At 46.0% G+C, this 15,866-nt stretch overlaps 1 protein-coding gene across 2 annotated transcripts in view; it reads right to left on the bottom strand.

The window, feature by feature from the left end:
• Slc16a9 (solute carrier family 16 member 9) overlaps positions 1-12,844 on the bottom strand; it is a 46,247-nt gene extending 33,403 nt beyond the window's left edge. For both annotated transcript variants that reach the window (XM_051153195.1, XM_051153197.1), the window contains exon 1: positions 12,679-12,844. The gene's annotated coding sequence lies outside the window, so the exon portion shown is untranslated. The remainder of the gene's footprint in view (positions 1-12,678) is intronic.
• Positions 12,845-15,866: the final 3,022 nt, after the last annotated feature.

Below are 15,866 nucleotides of genomic sequence, written 5' to 3'. Positions count from 1 at the left end.
TCTTTTTTAATTAAAAAAAAATCATATAAAAATTATTTTATCGAGGTAATGGACTTTCACACCCCTACCACCATAAAAAGCCCCACTTGGTAACATAAGACACTGTATTATTTGTCATCAATACCCATAAGCACTTTTCAGCATTGAAGAATTTTATTCATGCATTGGTGTGGAAATATGCTTCAAGAAAAGGCATACACTGTATATTCTAGTACAGTCTTTGAGAATCTAAATTCTCTTTTAACTAAACTATTACCAAAGGACTGCATTATTATCAGAGGTCTCTTGAAAACTTGAGTAGCTTAGGGTATTTCTGTCAAACAACAGGGTGCTCTAGGCTGTCTGTACATTAGCATCAACTGACACTCTATTCCTCTTTTTCCCTCTTATTGAACATAGCTTTTATATTCAATAGAGAATATTCCCTGGTTACAGTTTCCCCCCCTTGTACTCCTCCCAGTTCCTCCCACCTCCCCTCCTCACGCCCCCTCATCTCTCCCATTAGAAAACAGTCATCTAAGGGTTAATAATTAAAATAATTTATAGTAAGATAAAAAACAAAAACTAACACACCAAACAAAACAAACAGAAGGCAAAGAACCCTAGAAAAGGCACCATACACAGATAGAGATGCAGAGACTCACTGGTTTTCACATTCAGGTATCACATTAAAAAAAAAAAAAATAAACTGGAAGCCATATTATATATGCAGAGGACATGTAGGGTAAAAAGAAAGAGAAAGAATATAGAAAAGATAGATAGGTAGATAGATAGATAGATATAGATACATAAAAATAAGAAAAATTAAAAATTTTTAAAAAAGGAAAAGCCTTGACCCAACTTTAGTTTGTTTCAGACCCCCTTGAAGAAAACTAAGTTTTCATTTGCAAGTGCTTATCAGCTGGAGAGATGGGGGCGGGGCGTTTGTTTGTCCACTTTTCCTTTTAGCTCTAGGACAGACCCACGAGACCCTGTGTGGGCTTTCGCAGTCTCTTTGAGCTCGTGTGTGTATCTTGTTGATTCAGAGGGTCTTGTTTCCTTGGTGCCCTCCAAGCCCTCTGGCTCTCACACTCTTTCTCCCTCCTCTTCTACAGTGTTCCCTGAAGCCTAAGGGGAAAGATTTGATGAAGACATCCATCCGTTCAGGGCTGTACAGTACACGCTATTACTTTTTAGCTTGAACCGCCCTGGGAGAAGACAACATAAAATCAGTTACTACAGCCTTTGAGCTATGAGGAGGAGGAGGGTCAGTCTCTGCCAGAGAACTGGGCTCTGCTCTCTGAGGAAGGGGTGAGCTACAAGCAGTTCCTCCAGGAGATGAAGAGCCCCCATTGAGGCAAGTCTATGTTCCTGGTGACCTTTGGTTCCCTCGGCCTCACATTACATCCCGTTCCACACTCATTTCTTCCCTTGGCTCTTTCCACTGGCAGAACTTTTTTTTCGGTTTTGTTTGTTGGGAGAGAAGCTGTCAGAAATGCCCGTTTGACATTTAGATTAACAGTTAGCACTGACAGAAGCGCATTCTTGAAATACACTCATACATGTTCTATGCTGATTTTTTTTTTTTTTCAAATACAGAGTGATTCACGATGGCTCCTCCCCAACCACAATCCATCCCTAATGGCCTCTTTCTGAAAATGACCTATCATTTCTCAGTAAAGATTCAAAGGGGTTTTTTTCTACTTGAAATATGAAAAGAGGTCAAAGAGAGTTTTTTGTTTTGTTTTGTTTTGGTTTGGTTTGGCTTTTGGGCTTTGGTTTTCAGCTCAAATGCCTCTCACAATCAAAACAGCCCCACACTAAGACACTCACTTCAAGAACTTTGGAGAAATGGTTGATTGCAGGTTGGCTTAGTCTAGTTTAGTGACCTGGAAAATGAGTGAAAAAAATGTAACTCAAGCTGTCGTGTCAAGCTCACACCTGGGATCCTGACACTGGGAGGCTGAGGCAGGGGGACTGGTACTTCAAGCCTGTGCTAAAGAGAAAGAACAGGAAGAAGGGACGGTAGATAGGGAAGGAGAGGAGGGGAGTGGAGGGCAGGGCAAGGGAAGACAGGCTCAGCTCTACACCTCCCTCTGCTATGAGGAATGCCACTTTTGGTGCATGGAAAGCTAAAAATCATAGGCAAAGATGTGAAGAATTGCACCCATCATCCTTTGCTGGTACAAACAGAAGGCAGAGCCACTTTGGGAAGTAGTTTCAGGGCAGGAAACCTGAAGGGTATTGGGTTCCTTTTGGCGATAAAAATTGTACAAAAGGCAAGGCTGGAGAGACGGCTCAGTGGATAAAGGTGGTTTTTACACAGGCCTCAAGACCTGAGTTCTACTAGTGGGGACCCACAGGAAAGTGGAGAATAACAATAACATTGTCCTAATCTCCATATGTATACCACAGTCCCTGCACCCACCACACACACACACACACACACACACACACACACACACACACCTGAGAACTGTACCAAAAGCAGACTGTGCCAAAGGTAATGCAACTTCATGAATTCACTAAAAACAATTTTTAGGACACATTACATGGGTCAGGTTTATCATATGTGATTTCCTCAATAAAACTGTTAATATAAACCACTTGAAATCTAACAAAAAAAAATTTATTTGAGTCCTAAGCCTGGTGTAGTTAACAAGTTTCATAAGCTAAATGTAGACCTTCTTTGCCAGAGGACTTTCGGCCGTGGATACTTCTCCCTCCCCTAAACTGTGACTGCTGCCCCCACCAAACCCACATCCTTTATCCTGTACCACCTCAGTGTGGGCACTGTGACACCGGGGACCTGAAAAACAATGATTGACATAGGCTAAAGACAGATTATATAAAATACACTATATTTAAGTGATACGGCTAATGAATATTTACAGGCAAAGGACCCAGCGTCCGCCACGATGAGTTCGTACCTCAGCTATGACACAGCTACACGGTGGAGGACTTTTTAGCAATGACGAGATGGTGTAAAGCAACAGGTAAAACTGTAAAAGGCTTAAGCTAAGAGCAAGAAGCTCAGAGGTTAAAAAAAAAAAAAAAAAACCACCACTCACAGGAGAGGCCAGGCTTCCCAGCCTACGATATTGAGGCTTGGGGGAGGAGTTTGAAGTGATTGTCAATGACTTTGGGAGGCTGTCCTGCTTCTCTGATGTGAAAACACTGGACAGTTGACAGTGGAGATGGCTGCTCTACTCATGATATGTTAAGCATCCCCAAGCAGCACGTTTTACACAGGCGACTGGTGTGGGTGTGTGAAATATAGCTTAATACAACTGCTGCTTAAAATAGCTTTTAAATGAAGGTACACTCCAACTGGGCCCATTTGCTTAATACAACTGCTGCTTAAAATAGCTTTTAAATGAAGGTACACTCCAACTGGGCCCATTTGCTTAAACTCATTGTGCGATCTCTTTGATTGCTTGGTTTTATTATCGTAAATTATACTTCGATAACACTGGTTGTGTTTGTCTGTTTTTAAAACAAGGTCTTATGTAGCACAGGCTGGCCCCCCAAAATCACTGTCTGGGGATGGCTTCTACTTCTGATCCTCCTGTTTCACCTCCCCAGAGCTGTGATCACAGATGCAGGCCACCACTCCTGGTTTATCTTTGCCAAGGAATTGATGATGACCAGGCAAGCGCTCTGTCCTCTGGGCTATATGCATAAGGTCTGCATAAAACATAGATAAATTTTATAATCAAATTTGGGCCTCATCTCCAACCTATCTCATTTTGTATATGCCAATATTACAGGGCAGGAGCTACCACACATGGTAGAGTGCCCAGCCAGCATGTAAGGCCATGGGATAAATCCCCAGAAATTCTCAAAAAAAAGAAAAACAGTCCAAAAAAAATCTAAAAACAAGTTTCAAACACCTCTGATGAGAGTATTTTGGGTAAGGGGGGGTCTATAACCAATATTAGGATTTAGTTCCTTTTTTAATTTTTAGTTCAAGCTCTCGATGTCTTAGTGAGTCAAGATCAGTTACTCTCTGAGAGACATCACAAAGGCACAGAACCCCCAACCCTCATCACACTAGACCCATGTACCAAGCACACCACACACACTGATGCCAGCTCGCACTACCGGTGGCACGCCTGCCCCTTCCAATTAGCATTCCAGGTGATTCTAAAGCTGTGTACCCAGAAGCAAGAGTCCGTGTCCTGAGGGGGGGGGGAAGGGAAACAAGTTCTGGCCAACTGTCCCACAGCTCCCTCCACGCGGAAGGACACAGAAGGGAAGGGAGAGGCCCAGGAGGAGGGTTTGGGTAAACAGAGTGAGTAGGGCGACCATCAGGCCCTCCACCCTGGCTTAGCCATCCAGGAAGCTATAACAAAGTACTGTAAACTGTGAGGCTTATGAACAATAGAAGTTTATCGCACAGGTCCCTGAAAACTAACAGGCCAAGTTCAAGGCCTGTGCTTGTGTGTGTGAGGGCCATTTTCTACTTAAATCAGTAGTACCTTTTTATTGAATCCCCACATGGGGTATGGGGTGTGCAGGACTGCAGCACTTTTGCTCCCCACAGACTCCTCGTTCTTAGGACCTCATCTCCTCCCACAGGCCCCACACCTAACACTTCTAATCCCACTGTTTTAGAGATCCAAGCTTTGTCATTATTAGGGTTTTTAGAGACAACTTTTCCTATGTAGCACAGGCTAGCCTAGAAAGCATGCCCCTCCTGTCTCAGCCTTGCTGGGCATGCTGGAATACAAGTACGGCAACCCATGCTTCTTCTAGGCAAGGGCAGGAGTCAAGTATTCAGGCCGCAGAACACCTCACCCCAGTTCCCCCAATTCGCCCACCCACAGCCACCAAGCTAGACTGATCTTTTAGCTCTGTCCTGTTGTCTACATGGCCTAGAACAAATATTATCCTCACCCTGAAAATCCTAATCAAACGACCCATCCAGATTTTCTTTTTTCCTTTTTTGGTTTTTTTGGGACAGGGTTTCTCTGTGTAGCCTTGGCTGTCCTGGACTCGCATTGTAAACTAGGCTGGCCTCGAACTCACAGTGATCCACCTGCCTCTGCCTCCCAAGTGCTCCAGCCTATCCAGATTTTCAAGGAGACATGAAAAGACAAGTCTATAGAAATAGTGACCACAGCAAAAGCTACTGACTTGTCTCTGAAATGTTTAGAAAGATGCAGGCGAAGGGCGTTGTCTCTGACACATCGACCATAACTTCTCCTGAGAACCACAGATGGTGGTACAGGCAGATCTCTGTGAGTTCAAAACCAGCCTGGTTCTGCGTAGCAAGTTCCAGGTCAGCCAGGGCTAGACTAGAAAGAAAAAAAGAAAGAAAAAAAGAAATGAAGGAAGGAAAGAAATATTGAATCTAAGTCTTAAGCAGCATCTAGTCTTGGGCAAAAAACAAAAGGAATGAAGTCCTATGAACTGCAACAAAACAGATGGAAATGGACACTTTGTAAAAGGAAATAAGCCAGGCCCTCAAAGACAAATACCGAATGTCCTCATTCACATGTAGAAGATAAGAAAATTCATCACACTAGAGTATCTGGTAGAGCACAGGCCACCTAGCATAGGTGACAGGAAGGGACACAGGCTTGGAAAATTGCTATCAAACGCCAGTTAAAGTGGGATTCATCTTAATGTTCTTTAGCACTGTAGGGTAACTATAGTTAGGAACATTTCATTCCATATTTCAAGACAATTGAAAGAGACATAAGATGATAAAAATTTGAAGCAATAGAAATTGTTAATTACCCTGATTTGATTGTTACACTCTGCACAGGTGTATTTAACTATCACAGTGTACTCCAGAAACATGTACAAATACGATGTCAATTGAAAACAAGATTCAAATAAATGCTAAAATGCAATATGTTCTTTTTTTTTTTTTTTTTTTTTTGAGATGGGTGCTATACTCACGACAGTGCAAGTCAGGATAGACTTGGTAGAATAAGAACATAAACGTGGCTCTGAACCGTCATGTCAAGCCCTCTGTTTATCCTCTCCAGGCCAGCTCAGGCACATAGGGTCCAGGGCCTCTCTGAATGTGCTGTTCCCATTTTGTTTGCTCAAATGTCTTCTTCTCTTCATCAATGTCTCTGAAGTTCAAGCTACAGCCAGGCCCACTTGTTTATGAAATAGTTCATTGACATGAATCAAGGAGTACACCCAGCCTGTCAGATACCAAAATCCATTTCTGAAACTACACTGCCGCTGGGTGTAGTGGCAAATGACTTTAATCCCAGCACTTGGGAGGCAGAAATAGGTGGAGCTTGAGGAGTTTGAGGCTAGCCTTGTCTACAGATAGTCTAGCCAAGGCTACATAGTGAGACCCTATCTCAATAAATAAATAGAGACATAGACAGACAGGCAGACAGATAGATAGATAAAATAAAAACTAAAAATAGAGTTCAGTTCAGTTCATTGCACAACTCCCCTTGGAATCATTAAAGAAACTCATAACTTTGTTTTCCTTTCCTTTTTTGGACTCAGATAAATGCACTAAAACGATCTAAATTGCTATTGTGACTCAATTCACAAGAGCAAAATCTTTAACTTAACTCATTTAGTTGAAATTCAAGGAGATCCCCCAGAATGTTCTACGTTTAAGGAGGGCCAGGCATCATGATGGCACACCTTTAATCCTAGCACTTGGGAGGAAGAGATGGGCACATTATTTTGAGGCTTGGACCAGCTAGAGCAACATAGTAAGGCCCTATCTCAAAAGGAGTTGGGGGCAGGGGGAGTGGTGGGAGGAGGACGAGGAGATGGAGGAGGAGGAAGAGGAGGAGGTGGAGGTGGAGGAGGAGGAGAAGATACAGGCCAATCTTGTGGGACAAAGGCAATGGAGAGTCCTGAGCATCTTGAGCTGGTCTCCAAATACACCTTGTCCAGGAGGAAGTAGGATGGAGTACAGAACAGCAAGGACAGTGTTCAGTAAAACACCTCTGGGTCCTGGAACTCAGCCACACTAAGTGTCACTGGAAGGGCTAATTAACAGGAGTCATTAGCTGCTGTCAAGAGCAGAGTCATGAGCCAAGAATGCCCTTTGACCTTCAAGGCTTGGTAGGTGTCTCCAGTTGAACCTGATGACCTGCCAATTGACCTGTCAGCTTGACCTGTCAATTTGACAACATTCTGGAATCACTGGAGAAGGGAATCTCAGAGAGCAATTACCCAAATCAAATTGGCCTAGGGACATGTCTGTGGGGCATTTGCTTGACAACTGATTGCTGTAGGAGGGTCTGGGTCACTACTCCCTGGGATGGCGGTCCTGGGCTATAGAAGAAAGCTGCAAGCGGGCCAGAAGGCTGCATTCCTGCATGGTTTCCGCTTCCACTTCCTGCTTCAGTTCTGCCCTGACATTTCTCTGCCATGGACTGCACCCTGGAAATGTAAGCTAAATAAATCATTTCCTTCCCTAGCAACGGAGAGGAAACCAGGACAGCAGGCTAACACTCGCCACAGATCACCACCAAGGGAGCAGAATGACACATTCTAACAAGGAAGGAAGAGGCCAGTTATGAGTAAATGGATTCAGGCTAAGGTTGCTGAATCACACATCGCTGATGCTGAGGCCAGATCTGGTCCCAAGATTGTTTTGTTTGACCTGCTAAATAAGGTCACTTTTTTTTTTTTTTTTTTTTTTTGCTCTTGGCAAATTTCAGTGAATTTGCCAGTGCTTCGAAACTGGAAGATCACCCATGAAAGTCTGAATTTCAGGGTCATTTCTCCCCACACACACAAGGGGAAAAAACAGAAATTCTGCCAATATCGGGCCTTCGTTTTAATGTAATAGTTAGCTGAAACTGAGTAACTCTGGCCTTCGTTGGATGACTGTCTTTCTCCAGTTTCTTCTACTCTCTAATAAATCCGAAGTCTGGATGAACACTAAGCAAACTTAGTGTCTTCCCTCGCTGGCCCTAGGGTCCCTGGCACAGCCTCTGGCTTCTTTGTTCACTCAGTGCCTGTGCCATCTGGCTCGGTTGACTTTACTCATCAAGCCAGTGGGGTAGCCACTTATTCCAACTCCTGTTCAACCCCAGCGAGGATATCAAATAGGATGTGTGAACTATTTGGGGCCAAAGGGTTTAAAGGATCAAACCTGTACAAACGCATAGACACCACACCCCGTTCACACACACCTGGCATCATCCCCTCTCTGTGTCCTGCCCTCGCCGTGTTCTCTGCGTTGCCACAGATCTGGCTACATTTGTTCCTTATGGCACAGCCTAAAGCTTGGCCCGGGGGCATCCTGGTAAAGACATCCACCATGACACTAAAGTCACTCCCGGATTCTTCTCTTTCATATGTTTGTATGACTTACACATGGTTATCTAGAATCCATCCTGATTTCTGAAAAACACCATTCAATAGGACTCCCCTAAATTGTGCGCCAAAGTTAAGCCTCCTCCTTTTCATCAGTCCATCAAGAATCTGTCACAGTGACGAGACCAGTGAAGTCATACAAGGCCTCAAAGTATATGCTGTATGTTAATAGGGCTACCGGGCATGATGGTTGGCCTCTCTCTCTCTCTCTCTCTCTCTCTCTCTCTCTCTCTCTCTCTCTCTCCTTCCCTCCTTTCTTCCTTACTTGGTTTTTTGAGACAGTTTCTTTATATAAATCAGGCAGCCTGGAATTCACTTTGTAGACCAGGCTGGCCTCGAACACAGAGATCTGCCTGCCTCTGCCTCTGGAGTGTTGAGATTAAACGCATGTGCCACCACTGCCTGGTTACCATATTTTCTTTCTCCTTGGAATGTAGCACTTTTGAAGCTCAACAGTGTGTGCTAGCTACTTAAACTCTACTCTATCAATTTCTCCAAATAAATATTGTATTTTATGAAGTAGCTAATGAATCTAAAGAGTATCGACTGCTCTATAGTATTTTCCCCTCACCACAGTATGGGGAGATTCTTGGGAATGGTTGCTTTGGAGATCAATGGTCCCTCAGGAACTCTGGCTGCTCTCACCTTCATACTTGCGCCTGTCAGGTTTGCTAATGTGTTTCTTATCCCAAATCCCACTTCTGTTCAAGATTAAGAATTTCTCTGAAAGCACAGCATCATGTACTAGGGTGTGTTGGTTTGTTTAAGGGACGATTCCGCTGCCTTGTCAGCAGGGCTGGCCTCCAAAATACAATCCTCCTGCCCCATTGTCCTGATATTAGACATGTGAGTCACCACACCTACCTCTATAGAACGGTATTTTAAAGTGAATAAAGACACCGAAATATGCCCCATAGCCGAACATATAGAATGACATTAATCAGAACAATGGGGATGCGGGTGCTTAAGAGAAGACACACCCCTCCCCTGCAGGATCCAGGCCCAGCACTAAACAGCATTAATAAAAGCTAATATTTATTAATAACCTAATGATGCAAAGCAATAGCGCAAAGGGTGGGTACCAATGCTGGATGGACTATTTTCTTTCAAAAATTATTATATTATTTCTAGTTGTGTCTATGTGCGTGTGTACATACATGATGGGCTGGTGCCCAAGAGCTCAGCAGTTTCTATCTGTTCCCTTGGAGCTAGGGTTAGAGGCAGTTGTGTACCACCTGACGTGAGTGCTGGGAACTGAACTGGGGTCTTCTGCAAGATCAGTACATGTTCTTATCTACTGAGCCATCTCTCTAGCCCCAAGATGGGCTATTTTCTTAGTTGAGTGAACTTATCAAAATTCTTAGTCTAAAATCGAAATAATGCAAAAGTTGTGTGGCTCTCCCAACTATTGGTTTAACACACATTAACGGTTATTAGAGTTATGGACAAGTGAAATGGGATACAAAGTGCTGTTACCCTACTGGTCAAGGAAGGCTTGGAGAAAATCACAACTCGGTGTGAAGGGCTATTGGAGTCAAACACATTCGTTGCCCCACCTTCCCCAGCAATGTGGATGGGAAGCACACACTGAGATGTTAATCATTTACTTATTTTAGAGGCAACTCACACAATCAAACTGAAAGCCAAAAAGTTAGTCAAGGACAGCAGGATCATTGGGATACATCACAAAGGCGATACTCAACCATGCTTAATGTCTTAGCATTAGGTGTCCTGCTTAGCCCCATCTAGTGTAAATTCCAAGGTCCAGCTACTCCCAGCAGCTGTGTTTCCTCTGCACAAGGCACCTCGCCCCATCTTAGGATCCTTTCCCATAAGGAAAGCCACTCCCCATCCCAGCCTTGACTGAGAGCCTGCACCCACCACAGAATTCCTTGTCATTCAATGATAGTACACTAGTGGTCCCGCCTTTGGACTCCACCCTCCCTGCCATCTTACAACACACACACACACACACACACACACACACACACACACACACACACACACACACACGGAAACATGCTGTCTTTCCAACTAGACTGAAGAGAGGACACACCTTTTTTTTTTTTTTTTAAAGTTCGGAGTCAATAATAAATTATAGTTTAACCCTTTTGTCCACAAAGAATCATTTTGTGTCAAAAAAAAAAAAACAAAAACAAAAACAAAAACCAAGTGTGAACACTAGCTGGCTTGGAATACATGCTTTTCTTCTCTGACAATCTTTGATTAAAACTGAATGATGCTTATTGTTAGATGATTCTTTTACAGAGGGCCACAGTGCCCCAAGCAAGACACTGATTCCTGTCTCCTTACCTGCCACCCCACAGCTTCTTCTCACAACAGTAGTCTACCAGTATAACTACAATTTTTTTTTCAAGACAGGGTCTCTCTGTGTAGCCTTGGCTGTCCTGGACTTGCTTTGTAGACCAGGTTGGCCTTGAACTCACAGTGATCCACCTGCCTCTGCCTCCCAAGTGCTGGGACTAAAGGCACACACCACCATGCCTGGCTTTACCAGTACAATTTGAGGGAAATTTTAAAGTAGAAAAAGAACAGGGGAAAAATGGAGGGTTCAAAAGAGAGGAGGAAATACAACTGGGAAATTGAGTCCAGTTGTTCGCAACCTTTGGGGTCCAATGACCCCACATATCAGATATCTTGCATATCAGATATTTATATTATAACAGTAGCAAAATTACAGTTATGAAGTAGCAACGAAATAATTTTATGGTTGGGGGGCCCGGGTCACCAGAACATGAGAAACTGTATTAGAGGGTCGCAGCGTTAAGATGGTTGAGAACCACCAGTCCAGTCAGTAGCCATGTCTACCTGAAGCCAAGCACCTGCTCCGGCATTCAGACACCAGCCACTACCCACCATCATTGCTAGTATTGCAGAACTGGCAAAGAAAATATTTAAAAAGCCAGCCAAGAGTTTGTTTGTGTGTGTGGTTTTGTTTGTTTGTTTGGTTGGTTGTGTGTGTGTGTGTGTGTGTGTGTGTGTGTGTGTGTGTGTGTGTGTAGTTTTTCGAGACAAGGTTTCTCTGTGTAGCCTTGGCTGTCCTCGAACTCACAGCGATCCACCTGCCTCTGCTGGGATTAAAGGCGTGCGCCACCACCCCTCGGCTCAGCCAAGAGTTCTTAACCTCCTTCTTCGCCATCTTATCGCACCCGTTGTCTTTCCCATAGACCCTTCCCTAGGGACAAGTAGGATGGCAGAGTCTCCATTTACCCATACCCAAAAGGGTGCGAAACATGAAGCCCGCTCTTGGGGCACCAGTGGTGCTGAATATACAAGATGTTGCCAGTTGGCAGGTGAACCGATTTCATTGTCTAATTTCTATTTGCTAGTTGAGGGAGGATATGGGTACTAGCACCTGTCTCTGTATTCACACAGCGTTTAAAGCAGGCTGTCACCAGAATGCATACCTTCCTTCCTCAGGTCCTCTTTAGCTCACTCAGTCTGTTGCCTGCGACTGTATAAGCAGTTTCTGCTATAGGCGAGCATGAAAATCTAGGCAAAATGTCTAAATATTAAAACTGAACTGTAGCCCATGAGATCGGTCCAGTGGGATTATTAAGATATCAACATAAATAATAATATGTAACTACGTAGTGTAAATGCTGCCTAAACGTTCCGAACTGTGCTACATAGACCTGACATCCCAAGAATGAGGTAAAATCCTGACTTGACCGGCAAGCTCAATGGCTTGCTGCCCTCTCTAGAGCCGCTGTGCACAGCTAAAACCAAAGTAGATTGCAAAGGGGAACCAGAGCTGAGGCATGAGCACCAAAATCCTTCCAAGTTTTGCTCCTCTGAGCGCCCAGGTGGCGGAGGAGTCTCCAGGCAGTTGGACTCCTGCACCCTGGAGCGCAGCCCGGGACTGCTTTGAACCTGGCAGGACGCGCCCGCACCGTGAGCTGCTGTCCTTGCAGTTTGACGCACCTCTGCGCGCCCATCTAGATTTCCCCCAGCACCTGAGCCCACCTCTCCTGGAGAGGCCTTCTGGGAAGTGAGGACCCACCTGGACCGCAAGCCTCTTTCTGATTTGCCACTAGCACCCGCCAAAGGTATCCCAGGAGATTCATCTGGGGGCACCAGCCTAACTGCGAGATCTCATCTCCTTTGCTCCCCCTAATCCATTCAAAATGCAGCCCTCGGATTCCTGGAAGCGTTATGCAGAGGCAAACACTTTTTAAAAAACGGGGTGCAGAGTGCGCCTCCGCGCTCTCAGGGCGCTTCAGCGCAGGCAGACTCCCGGACCAGAAGCCGGCTGGTAGCAGTGCGCCCGCGGGTGACAGCACCGTCTCCTCTCTGCTGCAGTTAGCAGAGTGATGGGTCAGTTTCCGCCGGGACCTTACCAGCTTCAGGGGTCTTTACCTGTGTCCCCCGCTCGGCTGGGGCCGCGGGCGCAGCTCCGGCCGCGGCTGCAGATCCCGGCCCTGCTCTGGGCGACCGGTCCCGCAGCGTGTAATCCACAGCCGCCGCCCTCTGCCCCCGAGACACATGGAGTGCAGCCCGCCCCGCCAGCTCCACCTTCCCCTCCACCCCCCACCCCGGGAAAGTCACTCCCGGGGTGGTCCCACTCGCTGATCTCCTTTGCTGGGGCACCCTGGCCAGTCTGAACCGGTTGAGACTGCACGCCCGCTGGGGGAAGGAAGAGGAGGTGGAGGAGGAGGAGATGGAGGCGGTAGAAAAACTGGCGGTAGGGGCGCTGTGTCTGTCTACTCGGGTGGCTTCAGGCCTCGGTAGGATAAACGAGTGCCTGACAAGAGTCCCCTTAGTCCCCCAAGGCTCCCTGCATGTCCCCGCCGAACACCATGTGTATTTACGAGGAGCCGAGGTCTGGAAATGAAAACAAAAGTCGCAAGGTCTTCCTGACTTCCCCGGGTCACTGGGAGCCTCCTGGCCAGAGCTATACTCGTGGGCAGCGATCCCAGAGGAACGCGCCCTAGAACTTTGTGAAGTCGGTGCTCTTTGGCAGTGGGGAGTAAAGACGCCAAGGTCTTTCCTTTGTAACAACTCCGCGGGAAAAGGAGGGCGCCCGGCAGCACGAAGGGGGAGAGAAAAATCTATGTAAGGAGAATCAGGTGTCCTGAAGTAGAACCCCGCTAACTCTAGCTTGACACACACACACACACACACACACACACACACACACCGCCCACTGTCACAGAGAGAGAAAAATCTATGTAAGGAGAATCAGGTGTCCTGAAGTAGAACCCCGCTAACTCTAGCTTGACACACACACACACACACACACACACACACACACACACACACACACACCCCCCACTGTCACAGAAGCCCACTGCGGACAGTCCGGGGTGGGGTTCCAGCGGCTAACGAATGTGCGGACACCATTTGCTCCAGGGATATGCCTGCACTGTGGCGTGTGCTCTCGCCCTCTGTCTGCCCCACGCGCGTTTTTATCTGTTGAATTCTTGAAGAATACTAATTCTAACAGCTTGAGAATTCCCTTCATGCCCTGCAAAGTTCTAACTTTGACAAGGACTACCTCCTGCAAAGTTAGTTTCAGTTCCACCGCCTAGCCTTTTCCAGCTTATTTCTTTATCTGTAATATCAGAATGAGATTCTCAGAATTGTGCCTGCATCGCGGAGTGTGCGAGAGTTGAGAATTCAGAAAAGGTACAGAATTGTGCCACACCCACCACCATGAGAGACTTCAGCTCTTCTCTCCAGCGCCCCTTTCTATTCAGGTTATGGAGAAGTTCCCCCCCCCTCCCCCACAAATATTATTCTTGGGCCTGGAGAGAGTTTGCTTGCCACCCCAACACCCAATTATAAGTAAGCCTGAGTATGAGCTACTGTTGTAACCACAGTACCAAAGAGGTGGCCCCTAACCTAACCAGAAAGCACCAGGTCTCATGTAGAGACCCTGTTTTCACTTCTAAGAAACACACACACACACACACACACACACACAGTTCTAATCTCTAAATGGAAGAGAAAAAAAAAAAATACCTAATTAGTAACAACAGCCCACTGTGGTGATTCCCACCCATACCCAATCCAAAAGGCAGATCTCTAGAAGTTCCGGTCTACCCTGGGCTACATAATGAGTTCTAGGCCAGCCTGGGCTACCAAGACCTTGTCTAAAACTAAACACTACCAATTAAAAACAATGACGACAAAACAGTAACAATCAGAGGGAGGTAGCCAAAACATGTCTGGGAGGAAAAAGAAGGGAAACTAGGCTGTCTACATCCTAAAAATGTACTTTAAAGAAAGAAAGGAGTCCAGTATTTGCCCTTTATCATGGTCTCCTTTGGGATGGCTCGATTTTACTCACTACATTTTATAGCTGATTGATAACCCATGTGATTTTTCCCACCATGCTTCAATACAAACAGTGTTTTGGAAAGCTCCTGTTGGCTTGCACGGATCCTAGCCATCAGAGTACACGCCAATGATCACAACTGTGGCTCAAACCAATCACTATCTGTGAAGCTGCATTTGGGAAACGCTGCTAGGAAGAAAGATACTCGCCTTCTCGGTAATGTGAAATGGGCACAGCCTGTTCTCTCCTGTACCAAACGTTCCCTATAGGAGTAAGTGGGTGGGGGCACTCCTGTGTCTACTCAAGCCGGCCCCCACCTGTCCATGCAGACTGAAAGAATGTCCTTCCTGCTTTACAGTGACGCAGGGACCCTGGGAGCTAGACTCACAAACAGTTGAAAGACTTGGCTTGTTCAAGGTGGCTAGAAGGCATCCCTGGGAGTAAAGGGCATCGCGGCCTGGATGCATTCAGAGTGTTGCCCCTGTCCCTTGAGGTTTTCCGTTCAGTCACACTGTGGTGGGACATTGAGACCAACAAGAGAACCTAGCGATCTAGGCCAGCCCGGCCCTCATATCTACAAACAGAATTTGACCTAGAGAAGCCAGGGGAGTCCCTCCCCCACCACACTGGATCTGGAGGCACAGAGAGACTGGTGGAAAGAAAACTAAAACCATCTCCTCACACCCCACCCCCCACTCCGTTTTCACTTTCATGGATGTAAAAAGCCAGGGCTTGCAGACAAAGCTGGGGCTCTTGGCCCAGAGGTCAATTCACTTTTAACCAGTCAGAGGGAAAGAAAATGGTAGGCCACTAACGAAGTTGGATTTAAATGAACATGCCCTGGAAAGAAAAGACATTTGAGGCCAAGTTTTTAAAGGCATGCTAGTAAAGGCATACCAGGGATGCCCCACACGGAGGGGTTTGCTTTTTGCCTAGGGTCACGATCAAACATTATTTTTGTGAATATTTCCCAGGGTTCCATTTCTGACCATGTGCTACAATCAGTCCTTGAGAGAACAGGATGGTGGCATTAACCTGACAATGTTCCTTCTTGGGTCTCATCTCAGTGAAGAAGCAGAAACCAAAGTGACGGGTGGGTATCTGCGGGTTGGGAAAAGGTTCAGCGTGGGGAATCACCCTGGTCCACCACCTGCCCTGCTGACAAAGTTCTCCTTCCTGACTTAGGAAGAAAGGGCAGGTTTCTTTAGGCATGTTTCTCCCCGGTTTATGAATGACAGCTTAGTGGCAAAGACCCTGCCCTTTGAAA

This window comes from Acomys russatus, chromosome 11 (assembly GCF_903995435.1).
Source record: "Acomys russatus chromosome 11, mAcoRus1.1, whole genome shotgun sequence".
NCBI lineage: Eukaryota > Metazoa > Chordata > Mammalia > Rodentia > Muridae > Acomys > Acomys russatus.
The sequence above is the reverse complement of the archived record's forward strand: the minus strand, read 5'-3'. Positions and strand labels throughout refer to the sequence as shown.